We start from the raw sequence: 16,175 nt of genomic DNA, 5'->3' as shown, positions 1-16,175 counted from the left end.
GAGGTTGATTTTCTGTCCTCGGTAGTCCAGGGGATGGGTGGGGCAATGGTTTTATAGCTGATAGTTACAGCTTGCAGTGAGACGTAGTCTTCAAGAACTTCAGCAACATTCGTTTTTACAAGGACAAAACGGAATCTCTTAGGTGTGTTGATGTAAGAACCTATAATCATTAACTGCAAACTTCTGATACTGGTGGGAGTTGAAAGGAAACAGAGCAGCCTAAGGGGTATTTGACTGGTCCCCAAACAGGAAAGGACTAGTTTTCAACTGACATTCTAAGGGCTGTGTCTTCTCTCTGGGAGTTTGCAGGCAAAATCACTTGCAGGTAAATTAGCTGTGTAAAAGTGATTTGTTGATCAAATAAGTAAAAACAAAAAATAAAAACAAAACGGAAAACTCAGCAAGCATATTCATTTGCTTAAACTCTCAATTCAAGTCTATTTTCTTTGATGAATCTGTTTAGTTTCCTACACAAAGGTCCTGTTTAAGTTTGAGAGCTCCAAAATTTAGGACAACTTAGGAAAACATTTGTTTAATGAGTTTATCATAGTCTTAAGTAAGGGTAGACTGTTATATAAACCAACATTTTCTTTTATTTATTTACAATGAATTAAACATTTTTAGTCAAACCAGAATGTTCTGGCATAATACCTGTTCCCCACATTCACTTGCTAATTTGTTAAATAAGCAAAAGAAATATGATTCAAGAATGTTTGGAATAATCAAGTTCATTTTTCTAGAACATTTGTTTTCTTTATTAATGTATATAGAATATAAAATTAGCTCACTTTTATTTAACTCATGCTAATTTTTTTGTGCATGTATCTAAGAATTTATAAATGTATTTATGTGTATTTAATGGCTCCAGGTATGCTTGATATAATTATATTCCCTATATATGAGAAATATAAATAGACATCTTTGAATATGTGTGTGTTTATGTGTCTAAGTGTGAATAATATGTATTGAAGGTGTTACAGTGGTTTTTGCTATAAAGAACCATGATGAAGGCTTTTTCATTATCCGTTCTTTTAGTGTTTTTTTTCCCCTGAAACAATAGATTAATATATTGGACTTGATTAAAATTAACATTAGAATTAAGAACTTCTGCCCACTGAAAGACAACACTAAGAGAATAATAATAATAATAAACAAAAAAAAAACTCTGTTGATTGAGATAAATATAGTAGATATATATGATGAGGAGGCATACTAGAATATAAAAATAGCTCCTACAAATAAATAATAAAATGCTCCATAGCACATTTAAAATTAGGCAAGGGATTTACAGTATCCTTTTTTAAAAGAGTGTTTTCAAATAGCCAATAAGCAAATTAATAGATATGCAGCTTTATTAAAGAGATGCAATTAACCACAATAAGATTCTGTTACACACATCATCTGCTCATTTTATTATTAATTATTATTTAAACCATATATACATATTTTATACTCTTTTACAATGGAAATATTTCACATAACAAAAGCAAAGAATAAATTACCACTATTTCAACAATAAAAAGAAGAATAATAAATAGAAACACTAGTGTTAAGTTCAAAACATCACCATGAACTGGTCACTTTAAAAGAGTGCCTCTCAAGCACCTTGCAGGAAGATCCTTCAGGTCTGATAGGGGGATGGTGTACCTAGAACATCAATCCTTAGACACTGACCATAAGTTCAGCCACATAATGAATAAGTACTTAAGTATGTGATGGAGTTACTTTCAGTTATTGGTGAAAATAATCAGCTGACAAGTAACCAGATTCCAGAAGGAATCCTCATCCTGTTCAGGATTAAAGAATGGTCAGCAGTGGGAGCATTGAAACCAGAGGGAGTAGCCCCTCCAGTGCAGGGAGCTGTGCTGAGCCTTGGGATCTGTGAGCCTGCCTCCATGCAGTTATGCTCTCACGCCCGTTCCTCTTACCCTAAAAGGAATGTGCCTGAGTCTTTTGATGTCTTTCTCTCAATCACTGCTGTCCTGGTGATACTGGTATACTGACTATAACCGGTACTCATGTAGAATGACAACCACAGGTTAAACCAGGTCCCAGACTGCAGAGTTTTGCACTCTCTTCGCTCTAAGGAAGGCTGGCCTCTGAAGCTGTAACAATTCAAGTTCAGGAAAACAACAGATCTGATACATTCCATTATTCATGGAGGTTATACCCTATTGTTCATGGAGGGTTATAATGCATTCAGAGTTTGTTTGATTTTTAGTAGCAATTGAGAGTAGACCTCAGTTGGGGGAGGTACTTGACAGAAAAGTAAGGAAAGATAACCATGGCCAATTAGAATGAGGTGAGTTTGTAAAAACACTCGAGAAAGTTTTTAGTTAGCATGGAAGGCATGCTGGGATTCTTACTTCCCTTGGTACCCCTTTTCATTTAATGGCAATGAGTAAGACCACTGGAAATTTTGGAATCAAATAATCAGGAGAAAGTGAAAATAAATTTGTAAATTTACGGGTAGATATAAATTACCATAGGAGACTTACACAAATGGGCTTAGAACCAGAGAACAAATGCAAGTTAATATTAAATAAATTCAACAATTTGTACTTCTTTTAATCCCCCCTTTCCCTTAATTACAGTGAATTAGACAATTGTAAAATACACATTACACAAATCAGAGGCAATGTGAGAATGGATTTGAGTTTTTATAGGTAAAAATAACATGAGAGTGACGCAATGGCCCCCAGAACAGTGATCAGCTGCTTCATAGCTGAAAGATGAGAGAAAAACATGGTGTCAGGATTCACTTGTGATGAGACCTAAACCAGATTGTCGAGGGCACATAGCCTGCACTCGGCAAGGAAAAGACACATTGATGATAACAGCTTTTGGAGACAATATAAATTCCCTGTCTGTGTGGCGAATGAAGACTAAGTGAGAAAATAATGTTTGTAGAGCCACACAGACTCCTTGCAGCCTCTCACAGCGGAGATCTAGCCACCATGCTGCAAATAACAGAAAGGTTCCAGGAAATTTTATCTGAGTCTGAGATGTGTCTTATTAATTACATTGACTCTCTGCAGAACTTTTAGCTCTTTATGCCTGTCTACTGTGGCTTCCCAGGTGAAATTCTTTATTTTGCTCATCATCAACCCTGTCTATGACTTTTCTCTGCCACCGATTCAGGAATTTATATTCTTTTAAAAAAATAACTGATTTTGTTGTTGAAAATACACACAACAGAACATATACCAATTCAACAATTTATACATGTACAATTCAGTAACATTGATTACAGTATCCAAGTTGTGCAACCATTCTCACCCCCCTTTCTGCATTGTTCCTCTCACATTAACATAAACTCACTGTCCCCCACCCCAACTTACCTATCTAATCTTTCTAGTTGCTTTTGCCGATTTGATCCCATTTAGATAGTTCTTTAAAATAACACAATACTCAAGGCTGACATTCTTTACTAATTTAGCTAAACTTTTTTTTTTTTTTTTTGGTTTAAAGACTTCATGGGATTTTTTTTGGCCAAAAGTTTAAGGTTTAAAGATTATCTCAGCACAATGGTTTCAGGGGTTCATCTAGCCTCAATGGCTTCAGAAAGTCTGGATTCCATTAGAATTTTAAATTCTTTTCTGAATTTTTCCCCTTTTGTTTAGGATTCTTCTATAGAATCTCTGATCAAAACTTTCAGTAATGGTAGCCGGGCATCGTCAGATTCTCCTGGTCTCATGGCAGTTGTTCATGGAGGCAATTAGCCTATCATTCCGTTTCCTCTTCCAGTCAGGACTATACATTCTTATCAAGTTTAAGACTTTTAGTGCATTCCCTAAAGTTTGTTAAAAAATAGTGATAGATTCATGACACTAATGATTTTAGTAAATGCAAAGCCTAACGTGAATGGTTTAGAGTAAGAGAAAAATGAATCAATATGATCATAACAAAGCATCTAGATAGATGAAGATGATTAATAACTTAAATAATTAAAATTAACTATATAAATAATTGAAATATTTAAACTTTCTCCCTATCATAATTTTGTGCCGTTCTCTCATGTACTTCTTTTTTTGGTTTTATTTATATATTTTATTGTACTTTAGATGAAGGTTTACAGAACAAGTTTCTCATTGAACAGTACACATATTGTTTTATGAGATAGGTTAACAACCTCACGACATGTTGACACCCTCCATTCTCAACCTTTACCGGGTTTACCAGTTCTTCCCTACTACCAGCTTTCCTGTCCCCTCCTGCCTTCTAGTCCTTGCCCCTGGGCTGGTGTGTCCCTTTAGTCTCTTTTTGTTTTATGGGCCTAGCCAATCTTTGGCTGAAGGGTGAGCCACAGGAATGACTTCATTACTGAGCTGAAAGTATGTTTGGGGGCCATACTCTCGGAGTTTTTCCAGTCTCTGTCAGGCCAGCAAGTCTGGTCTTTCTTTTCGAGTTAGAATTTTGTTCTACATTTTAGTCCAGCTCTGTCGGGGGCCTTCCATTGTGATCCTTGTCAGAGCAGTCAGTGGTGGTAGCCGGGCACCATCTAGTTGTGCTGGACTCAGTCTGGTAGAGGCCATGGTAGATGTGGTCCATTAACCCTGTGGACTAATCTTTCCCTTGTACCTTTCTTTCATGTACTTCTCATTTAGCTTGCAGCATCAGACATTGTGGGTAGTCAGGAGTACTCCTTACTCTAAACTCACCCAATGTCTTGTTGCAGGCAACTTTATCCTAATCCTTCACCATCCTCTTGTCTTTATTTCAGTACCTGATATGTTGAAAATACTTTTCTAAAGTTCTTTTCACAGTTGCCTTGACCTCCTTGTTCTTTAGGCTGTAGATGAGGGGATTCAGCATGGGAGTGATCATACAGTACTGTTCAGAGAAGATCAGCTCCATGAGGGAAACTGAGTTTGGCATAAGATGATGGAGCACAGCTGAACCATAGTAAAGTGTCACTGTAGTGAGGTAGGAAGAACAGGTGGAGAAGGTCTTGCTTCTGTCTGAGGTAGAACTGATGCTCAGGATGATAGAGATAAAGAGTGCACAGGATAAGAAGACAAAGAGGAAGGTTCCCAGCCTATGCAAGGTTGTGAAACAGAGCAAGACAATGATGTTCCTGGAGACATCAGAGCAGGACAGATGGAGGACATTTCACAGCTGTAATGGTGGATGATTTGGGCCTCACAGAACACCAAGTTCATAGCTAGCAGGATATTGATGACTGCTTCCAGAAAGCCCAATCCCTAGGAGCCCCACACAAGCTGTACATACAATTGTTTACTCATGATATGTCCATAGAGCAGAGGGTGGCAAATGTCAGCATAACAGTCATAGGTCATCACTGAGAGGAGACAAGCCTAAGTACCTGCAGTGATAAACCCAAAGAAGACCTGAGCCAGGCGGCCACTTACTGAGATGGTTTTTGTTTCAGACATGAGGTTCTCCAGCAATCACAGTGACTGAAGAGAAGCAATGATCCAGGAAAGAGAGGTGACTCAGGAAAAAGTTGTGGGTTGTGGGGAAAAGGGTTGTCGAGGTACGAATAAGCTCTGACCACCAGTAGCATCGTTAAGTTCCCCATCAAAGTCAGGAGGTAAATCACCAGGAAAAGCATGAAGAAGAGAACCTGGACATGGGGGTCAGCAGACAGTGGAGGAAGATAGACTCCGTGATGGTGCTGTGGTCCCTCAAAGCTGTTTGCAAAGGCTGTTTGAAATAACATATATATTATATATATATAAATATATAATAAATATATATATAAATGTACTAATTATATTATATAATTAATACTAAATAATATAAAAAAGCATGATAGCCAAGGTTCTACTATCCGTCAAGCAATTTTCTCATTGCATTGATTTTCTTCTCCTATCACTATTATTCAGTAAACCTTTTTAACTTCTACTATGGCCTAGGTTTTGTGCCAGTCATTTGGATCATAAAGATGAATGACATATGGTCCCTGATCTTAAAATGGCTCCAGTCCATTGAGGAACATAGATAAGAAGACAAGACTTTATAAAACACTGTAACTGGTGCAAAGGGAGCTCAAAACGTGACTTAGAGAGTAATCAGTAATAACTTGTATTGAGAGTATATGAACAAAACTATTCAGCAGTAGAATTCTTGCCTCCATCCAGGCAATCTGGTTTGCTTCCCTGCCAATGTTCTTCATGCACGGCCACTACCTGTCTGTAGGAAGAGGCCTGCGTGTTGCTCTGAGCTGAACAGGTCTCAGCAGAGCTTCCAGACTAGCTGAGCCTAAGATCTGCTTCTGAAAATCAGCCAGTGAAAAACCTGTCAATCACAATTATCTGGTTTCAGCCTATCATGGAGATGATGCAAGGCTGGACTGCGTTTTTTTCCATAGTTAATGGGGTCACCATGAGTTGGGAGCCAACTTGACAGCAGCTAACAACAACAACATGATTGCTCTAAGAAAGCATGTACCAGATGTGACACTTAGTTTTCAAAGGGTCAAGACTGAGACAAAGCAAGCCATGTTTGGTAAACACGCATAGTTCTGAAAAGCTGATATCCAAGATATGAGCAAGTGTCATAGAACAATGGCTCAGAATGTGGGCTGCTGGGTTAGACTATGTTCAAATTCCAACTCCAGCACAAATTAGCTATATGACCTTGTGCATAATATATAAATCTCTGTGCTTCAATTTTCTTCTATGTGAAATGCAGATAATAGTACTACAAATGGTTTTAAGAAGTAAATGTGAGATTATATAAAAAGCTCTTGAAAACAGTCCTAATTATTCAGTAAATACCTGCCATTATTATTATCATTATTATTCCTTGAGATTGTAATTCTAGGCAAAAATCAGATAAATTCTCACATAGGGTGAAGCATTATCAAAGATCAAAGTCGTTGCTGCTACTGTTACTGTTGTTATTACTCTCTATCAAGAGAGGTGTAAGCAAATCACCTTGAAATCACTACTGGTAGTTCCCCTGCTCAGGACCTCACTTGGAAAGAAAATTGGCAGTTTGGAATTATTTTGGAATGAATCTTCTCTGTTAAAAGAGTAAACAACTTTGGAGTTATTAAGGGTGACTTCACTCAGAAAAGAAAACATACTGCCAGACTCTGGAGATGACAAGGGGAGAAGAAGTGGTTGGGACTGAGTGTAGACACAAGGGCCCATCCTGTATAGCATTACTAGGATGGATGTGTATCATAGGAAATGTCAGAGTCTCAGGCAAGCAAGCAGCAGGAATACTTAAAGGGGTATCCTGGCTGTACAAGCTGCCAGGATAGAGGACCTTGCCCTGACCTACTTATTCTGCGCCATTCTATCAGACAATATAGGACAGAATTTGGAAACTAAGGGACTGTGAGAGTTTGTGTGTATCACCCTAAAGGACTGTGAGAGTTTGAATCTCAGCTTCTGCTGAAAACACCAGCTTCACTAGGAACACCCACTGCTGCTAATCCCTGCTCTACTAACTTTCCTAATCTTACCCTCTGAAGCCTGCTTAAAATAGAAATAGCACATTCAATCTTTTACATGCCTCTGTTGTAAAGACATTTAGATTAACTTCTCTGACTTTCATTCTGAGACATTATGCTCAGTCTCTATATACCATTTCTCCCTCATGTTCAGATTGGGCTCATGTCCCTCTACTCTGGTTTTCTTAAGTCTTCAGGTGTAGTTGGTAACAATGCTCTGCCTGTTTGAACACTGTTTACCCATGACTTCCAGCTGTGTGCTTACACCCTGAAGTCTGGCCTTTGGTTTATTCATAGGACTCATTGTGGTGGACCAGTCAATTTCCTGTTCATGGCCATTCTCAGTAAATCCAAGGCCTGGACAAGGGAAATTTCTGAACCCTTTTTTATTAACTGTTCAGCCATAAACTCAGCCTGTACATCTTGTCCAATCAGATGATCTGTTCTTCAGTTGGCTACAGGACTTTTATTTGAATTCATGAACTAAGAAGAAAGATGAAACAAAGGTGGCTTTCTATATCTTTTATCGCAACTGAGTTTATAAAATCTTATGATCATGAAAAATTCCACTGGATTCTGCACTAACAAAGTAAAATAGCCACAGGACAGTTTCTTCTTTCAAAGGATCTCAAATACCTTTTCATTTTCCCTGTGTCTGATATCATGTCTCACCTACATATAGTATTGACTGGTTTAACCAATCTGCAGAGCAGCTGTGTTTAGGCAGCTGGTGAGGCTGATTCTGTACCCTTGGTTTTTATAGCCAATAGTTAGAGCTTGAAGGCAGACTTAATTTTCAAGAACTTTAGCAACATTAGCTTCTGTAAGGACCAAAAGGGATCTCTTAGGCTGGTATGAAACATCTGGGTTGACACAATGACCAAACCCAAAACCAAACCCATTGCTGTCAAGTTGATTCCAACTCATAGCAACCCTATAGGACAGAGTAGAAGTGCCCCATAGAGTTTCCAAGGAGCACCTGGTAGATTCAAAATGCCTACCTTTTTGGTTAGAAGCCGTAGCACTTAACCACTGTGTCACCAGGGTTTCCGATGTAATGACCAGTAATCATTAAATGTGAATTTCTGAGTCTACTGTGAGTTGAAAGAAGACAGAGTAGCCAAGGGGTATTCCACTGGTCTCCAAGCAGGAAAGGAATCATTTTCAATGGATGCTCTAAAGGCTGTTTCTTGCCGTTTAGGCTTCTCAGATGAAATTACTTTCAGGAACATTTGCTGTGTAAAAGTGATTTGTTGATCAAAAAGTAAAAAACTCAGCAAGAACGTTCATTTACATAAACTGTCTATTCAAATCTACTTGCTTTGCTGAATCTGTTTAGATTCCTACACAAACTGGAACACATTCTTGTTCTAGTTTGAGTGCTTTCAGACTTACAAGTATTTAGGAAAGCATTTTTTAACGAGTTTATCATAGTTAGAAAAGACTATTATATTAGCCAAAATTTCCATTTATTTGTAATTAGTTATAAGTTTTTCAATCAAACCAGAATGTTCAGCATATTCCCCAGTATACCTTGAAAATATATTGAGTAAGCAAAAGAAATACAATTAATACTTGATTAGAATAATCAAGTCTGCTTTTCTAGAACATTTGCCTTGTTTGTTAATTTATATAAAATTTACAATTATTTTATTATTATTTATTTATCTGATTATAAAATTTATTTATCTGATTATAAAATTTATTTATATATGTATTAAGAATTTATACATGTATTTATGTGAGTATTTAATGGCTCCAGGTATGTTTGATATGATTATTTTTCCTATATATGAAAAATGTATGTTATACATCATTAAAAATGTATGTGTGTGTATCTGAGTGTGAAAAAAATAATGTGTTATGGTGGTTTTTGCTATAATGAACCACGATTAATGGTTTTCATTATCTATTTCTTTGGGGGTTATTTCCTAAAACAAAAGATTAATAAATTAGGCTTAATTAAAATTTAGCACTTCTGCCCATTGAAAGAAACACTAAAAGAGTGAAAAAACAGGACAGATTGAGAGGAGATAAATACAGTCCATATGTATGATGGCAACCGTGGTGGTGTAGTGGTTAAGCGCTAGGGCTGCTAACCCTAAGGGTCGGCAGTTCAAATCCGCCAGGTGCTCCTTGGAAACTCTGTGGGGCAGTACTACTCTGTTCTATAGGGTCGCTATGAGTTGGAATGGACTCGACCGCACTGGGTTTGTTTTTTTAAATATATATGATGAGTGTCCTGTAGGATTTTATCTTAAACATAAATAGAGAAATGCTCATTTAGTTTATTGCAAGGTAGTCATGGCGAAACAGCCGAGGCTTCCCCCGCTCCGCTGCAGTTTTCCCCTCCTTAGCAGCCCACCAAGCAGCTGTTTCTAATTGCAGTTTGACCCTGACGTGACCCTAACCGCGGTTTGAATTTGGCCCAGAATCCGGCACATGCGTGAACCGGGATCTTAGCGCAGTGCAGGACCTGAGGACCCGTGACGCTGAGCTTGACCCCAGACTTGAACGTCTTTGGAGAGGAAGATATTTCTCAGCACACCAGGGTGCCCGAGCCCATTTGAAAAGTGAGAGGTCCCTTCCCTTGCAACATGACTCAGCAACTGGATCTTCAAGTATGGGCATAGGAGGGATCGAGGTTTTGGGTTTTGGGCGCCAATCCCTGCCTGCTGGGGACTCCACGACATAAAAGCCCCCAACTCCCTTGGGGTGGGGAGCGTGTGGTCTTTTGGCTGCTAAGCCCCACATTGCTCCTTGTTTGCACAAACAATAAATTTCCACTTTCTGTTTCCCTTGCAACTGGTGGTGTGGCGTCCATCTTTTTTTGATGGGCTAATAGGACAGGACAAGAACCTGTGTTCAGTTACAAATTCTGATGACTCTGCTGGGACCCGCAAACTCTGAAACCTGCGTGGTGAATATCTGGATCCCCGCAACCCCTTAAGACGTGCCCGGACTCAGTTTGGTCAGTAAGGAGTTTCAGGGGGCCACTGTGATCCCTTCCCTGGGGCCAGGTCTGCCGGGCCCCCACTTCAGCTGGAAACAGAAACTGGAAACTGGGTGGGGAATGGGTAGGAGTCCCTCCTCTAAAATAAGGTAAGGTAAGCCACAGGACCAGGTTGTTTCCCTGGTCATGGAGGAGGAAGGGAGTGCAGTCCCCTCTGGGGAGCTAGGCAGCCAAGAGGGTGGCAACAGTGCAGTCCTAAGACCAGAACCTGAAGGTATTGCAAAACAAGGGAAGTGGGGGTCCTGGCCCCTAGGACCCATCCTTAGCCTAGTTGGCATCCCTCACCCCATCGGTTACCAAGGGTTGTAGTATTGGGAAAGGGTATTTGAGTCGCTCAGGGTTTGTCCTGCTATTGGCGACAATCTTTCTGTGAGGTCACCCTGTTAGTGAATTGGTTATTGGAAAACTGGTAATTGGTGACTGGAAATTGGTTATTGGTTGTTGGTAAATTTGGAAAAGGGTATATAAGTCCCTCAGCGGTCGCCCTGCCATCGGTGGCAATCTTTCTTTTGGAATACTCTCTTTTTCTCTTTCCCTTTCTTTCTATATCTGCTCTCCAACAGCAGAAATCAGGTAACTTATTTTATGGTCATTGATTTTGGTAGGGTCCTGATTTGGGTTCTACTTTTCATTAAAAAAAAAAAAAAAAATTTAGGTTTTGTTTATTGTCCTGGTTTTGGTTTAGGGAATGTCCTTTTTTTTGCATTGGTGTTCTTTGTCTGTCTGGTGGTTGCTCCTGTAGGTTGGGTGGAGGGCTTCTTATGTCTGAATGCATTTGGAACCAGTGTTCTTTGTCTGTCTGTCCATTTGTCTTCACACGAATGTGTAGGTGCAAGAATAGAGATAACACTAAAAGCATCCTGAAGTGTTCACCCTTAAGGTGTACTTTAAAGAACTAGGAAAAATTCAGTTGTGATCATGGAAAAAGAGAAAGTCCACTGTGCCACCACCAGGGTTAGAGATGAACAGCCCTTACAACTCCAGTAGAGCTCATGGCTCTCCTCCCTGATCGGTGCCGGGTAGGGGAAGTGGTGGAGAATTAACCAGGGAAGGCAGTTCAAATGTCCTGGGAATTTTCCCTTGCCATTGCGCCATATAAGGTGGGGGGTACACTATCAAGGGGCTAATGTGGGCCAGAGTGCCGAAAAGCCAGAGCAGAGCAAACAGGGAGGGCCAGCCCTCAGCCAGTATCCCCTCCATCAAACAACCCCAGCGGCGAATAGAGGCCAGGCTTTCTTTAGCACAGCGGATTTACTGGAAGAATAACACCTCAGAATGTCATGAGAATCCCCAGAAATTGCATGAACTGTTTACTGCCATCTTTAACTCTTTTGATCCCACCTGGGCAGATTGTCAATCTCTCTTAAGCACCTTCCTCCCCCCCCCCAAGAGAGGTGGATGGCCCTAGACCAGGCCTCAGAGAAAGCCCAGAGGTGACATGACGCTCAGCCAAGGGAGATACAGTTGAGGATGTCTTCAAGACCCCTGCTGGGATCACAATCGCACAGCAGAGTACAGTAGGCTGAACCGCTAACAGGACTGTCTTTTAGTGGGCTTTGGAGGTGGAGTGCCTAAGCTCTCAAATTGGAACAAGGTATATGAAAATAAACAGAATAAAGGTGAGAAGGAAACCCTGGGGGCATAGAGGTTAAGTGCTACAGCTGCTAACCAAAAGGTCAGCAGTTCAAATCTACCAGGCACTCCTTGGAAACTCTATGTGGCAGTTCTACTCTGTCCTATAGGGTCACTATGAGTTGGAATTGGCTCGATGGCAGTGGGTTAATGGGTTAAGGATAAGAATCCTTCAGCTTGCCTCGAAAGGATTTATAGAGCCTTTGGACAATATACTGATGAGAATCCAAAGGACCCAGCAAACACTTGCACAGTCACTAGTATTTTTATAAGACAGTGTGCCCTGGACCCTGGGAACAAACTTTGCAAAATAGAAGGGGGAGTAACTATGAGTATCCGACACCTAGTCCAGTTGGCATTCAAGGTCTATAACAATAGGGAAGACAAATGTAGGAAGTGCCAGATTGCCCTACTACCAACCGCAGCAACAGTACAGAAATAGTATAGGCCTCCTAGGAGGAGAAGATCCACGGGCCCTAGTGAAGCCCAATCCTGACCCCCACTGGGAGAGAACCAGTGTGCATATGGTGAGTGGGATGGCCACTGGAAAAGAGAGTGCCCCAAAAGAGAGAGCAAGTAGTGAGCAACTCAACACCAGGCCTCTCTGGTCGATAATCCCAGCACATCGGTCCAGCCTCTTGCCACTCTAGATCTAGCCACCCCGCTGCCCACTCTGCCCCTGGGAAACTGTCCACTGTGACTGTATTCAGACGGTGGGCCTGGTCCATGCCAGCTGTCCAGACCCACATTTTCGACTTTTAGTGGACACCAGCTTAGAGACCTTCATAGGTGGGAGTAGCTTCATCGAGGCTGGCCAACAGAGGACAGGCTATGCAGCTGTCAGCCAGACTGAGGTCCTCTAGGCAAATGCTCTTCCAGATGGAACCTCGGCCCAAAATACCAAGCTGGTTGCGGTGATCCTGGCCTTGCGGCTGGCTAGGTCTAAGGAGTGACCATTTATATAGATTCGGAGTACATGTTGTCAATTTTACATGTATATGGGACTTTGTGGAAGCAAAGCGAGTTTTGAATTGGGCCAGTAAAGAAATCAAACATCACCAACAGATTTTACAACTCCTTGAGGTGGTGTCACTCTCTGCCAGTCTGGCTGTGGTACACTGCGAAGGACATCAACAGGAAGATACAATAGTGGCCCAGGGCCAAGAAAGGGCCAACTTAGAGGCCAAGCGGGCAGCAAAAACTATGACCCCAGTAATAGTGACTGATTCTAGCTTGCCACAAGCTGCAGAAGACCTTTATGTGGCGTGTTCATAATAGTTGCAGAAATAGGGGCCGGGCAGGGAAGAAACAGCTAATGACACTTGGAGGGGTAAATGGGTAGAAAGCAAGAAGAATGAAAACGGAGAGGAAAAAGGAAAAGGCAGAGAAGAAAAGAAGGGAAAGAACTAGAATAGAAAGAGAAAGAAAAACAGGAAAAAGGAGAGAATAAGGACATGAAAGAAAGGTGGGAAGGAAGTAGGAAGGTGGGATGGAAGGGAAGGATGGCTCCAGACTGGGCTGTCCTGGGTTTCCAGGAAAAACGTAAATGTAAATATATTGATTTATTCTGCTACTGGATCAGGTTTTGGAGTCCTGTGAGCAGCTGGCTCTGTACTGCCTGTCACTCTGTGTGGTCTCTCTGTATTAAAGACCACTATGTTAGAAAAAAAAAAAAAAAGAGGTGAACCAGGCTATTGAAGCCCACCCGACAAAACTTTGCAAAAAGTCCTGATTAAAATGGGCTAAGTAAGACCCTTCCCTTGGCTCTGTTCAGGATTAGGGTTGCACATCAAACCAAACTTAAGGTAAGCCTTTTTGAGCTTATGTATGGGCACCCCCTCCTCCGTAATTTGTGGGAGGGCTTAATACTTTGGACCCTGAAAACACCTTGGAGTCTAGGGACATACGCAAAGCTAGCTGGCTATTAAACAATATTTGTATTCTGTGGCAGGGGTGCTTGACTCCCTTTACAGGTACACAGCATGGTTGACCCTTCCATAACCTGTGATCTCTCTCTGTATCAAGACCTGGAACACTACAGACCTGGTACGAAAACAACCCTCCACTGCAATCAAGATCGCCAGGAAGGGAGTGTGGATCCACCACCCTCGCATCAAGCAGGCTTCTACTCATGATATTGACCAAAAAACCTGCAAAACAGTAGGCATTGGCAGAACAGTGATAATTGAGAGACTTGGGCTTCAGAGGATTTGAAGTGATAGACAATTGTACCAGTTGATTATCATCCCCTGGTGATTGTGCAGGTTGTTTTAGTCTTATTGAGAGTAGCTTACCGGCTCTGTAAGACCTGGTGCCTATTTCCACGCTGAGCTCAATGACTAATTACTGACTCTCTCTATTCATGGCTCTGTCCAATTTTACCACCTCTATGTGGCCTTGTGGAAACCCTGGTGGCATAGTGGTTAAGTGCTACGGCTGCTAACTATAAGGTCAGCAGTTCGAATCCACCCCAGGCACTCCTTTGGAAACTTTATGGGGCAGTTCTACTCTGACCTATAAGGTTGCTATGAGTCAGAATCGACTCGACGGCAGTGGGTTTGGTTTTGGTTTTATGTGGCCTTGTATCCTGCTTGTTTATTTCCTATGTCTCTCTGGAAGAGAGGCAGGGCCCCCAGAATGGCAGGATAATTATCTCATAAGCACCTCAAATGCTCTCCACTTTAAAAGGTCACTGGGTCTGCTTCACTCCTCCTACCAGAACTAAAGACAGTGTAGGAGCAGTCCCAGTCACAAATTGTACCTACATACCTCTACCTACTGAAAACACCACTAGATTCCACAAGTGATGGGTCTCCCTCTGGTCCCATCTTTCATTCACTCCCATTATATGGGATTAACATTTCCAGGGTTGAAAACCATACCCATTCTATCTGTTCATGGCCCATTGACCAAGAGTTTAATTCCTCTAATTGCAACAGGGATTTAGTCCAACAGGCTATCTGAAGTCTTACTGACTCCAGTGCTAAAGTCCCAGACAATTGGAATGAAACAACTTGTCTCTAGACCAATCTAACCAACCAAGTCTGTTGCACAGGGGCGCCTACTGAGGGAATTTCCCAAGAACTTTTCATCTGCTCCCTGACTACTGCTTGCCCAACCACATGGGTCCTACACCCCCAGGCACACCCAGTTACCTTCAGAGCACATTTATAATGCAACAGGAGGAAACACCAAAGCCCCTGTGCCGAGTATATTGACCTGAACCTTATGGTCTCCTAGCCCCAAACTTACAGAGCAATGCTTGCTCAAGCTGGCTAATACCACCCTCAATAATTGCACTGTCACTGAATCTTTATGTGCTCCCAGTGGCTATATCTGGATATGTGGATCTGGCTCATGCCCAAACAACAGCCGCCCAGCTCACCACTGTCCAGACCATGGGTGGGCAACACCTTGCATTGACCCTGTCACGACCATTGGTCAATACTCCCTAGGGTTTGTGTCCACCTTGGGCACCAGTGTCCACATATACCAGGCCTCTAATCAAACCTCAAGTTAATAGATGAAAGAGAGCACTAGGTTTAATCTTGACTAGGGCAGTGTAGAACTAGGACTCCTGGCACCTTGGAAAGGCTGTGCCTATCATGAAGCCACGCTCTGTAATTTGGCCTTATCCATAGAAAGTATTGCACAATCCACTGCTCAAGCCGTCGAAGATCAGAGAGAGTAAGAGACCATCGTATAGCTCTGGACTATTTGCTAGTTGAACAAGGGGGCATTTGCACAGTAGCCAATACCTATTGCTTTACTTATGTTAACACCTCTGGATATGTGGAGATAAATGTGAAAAAGTTTTACGAGAAAGCTAAGTGGCTACATAAGTTCAACTAAGGCCCAACTTCGCAAGAAGTCTAGGATATAGTAAAGGCAGTAATCCTGATATAGTAAAGGCAGTAATCCTGAACCTAACTTGGTTTCTTCCCCTTCTAGGACCCTTGGTCATGGTCATCCTGCTACTTGTATTCGGACCTTATTTGTTTAACCGTTTAGTAAAGCTTGTGTCTTTCAGGCTTCAGAAGTTCTACCTACAGATGATGCTGCTATGGGGATATCACCCCATCTCCCTCAAGCAGGTTCCAGCTA

The 16,175-nt window shown here is 41.4% G+C and overlaps 1 pseudogene; it reads right to left on the bottom strand.

The window, feature by feature from the left end:
• Positions 1–4,719: 4,719 nt before the first annotated feature.
• On the bottom strand, positions 4,720–10,180 carry LOC126076317 (olfactory receptor 8S1-like; annotated as a pseudogene).
• Between the last annotated feature and the right edge of the window lie 5,995 nt (positions 10,181–16,175).

This window comes from Elephas maximus, chromosome 4, assembly GCF_024166365.1.
Source record: "Elephas maximus indicus isolate mEleMax1 chromosome 4, mEleMax1 primary haplotype, whole genome shotgun sequence".
NCBI lineage: Eukaryota > Metazoa > Chordata > Mammalia > Proboscidea > Elephantidae > Elephas > Elephas maximus.
Note: the sequence above shows the minus strand (reverse complement) of the source record. Positions and strands in the feature narration are given on the sequence as shown.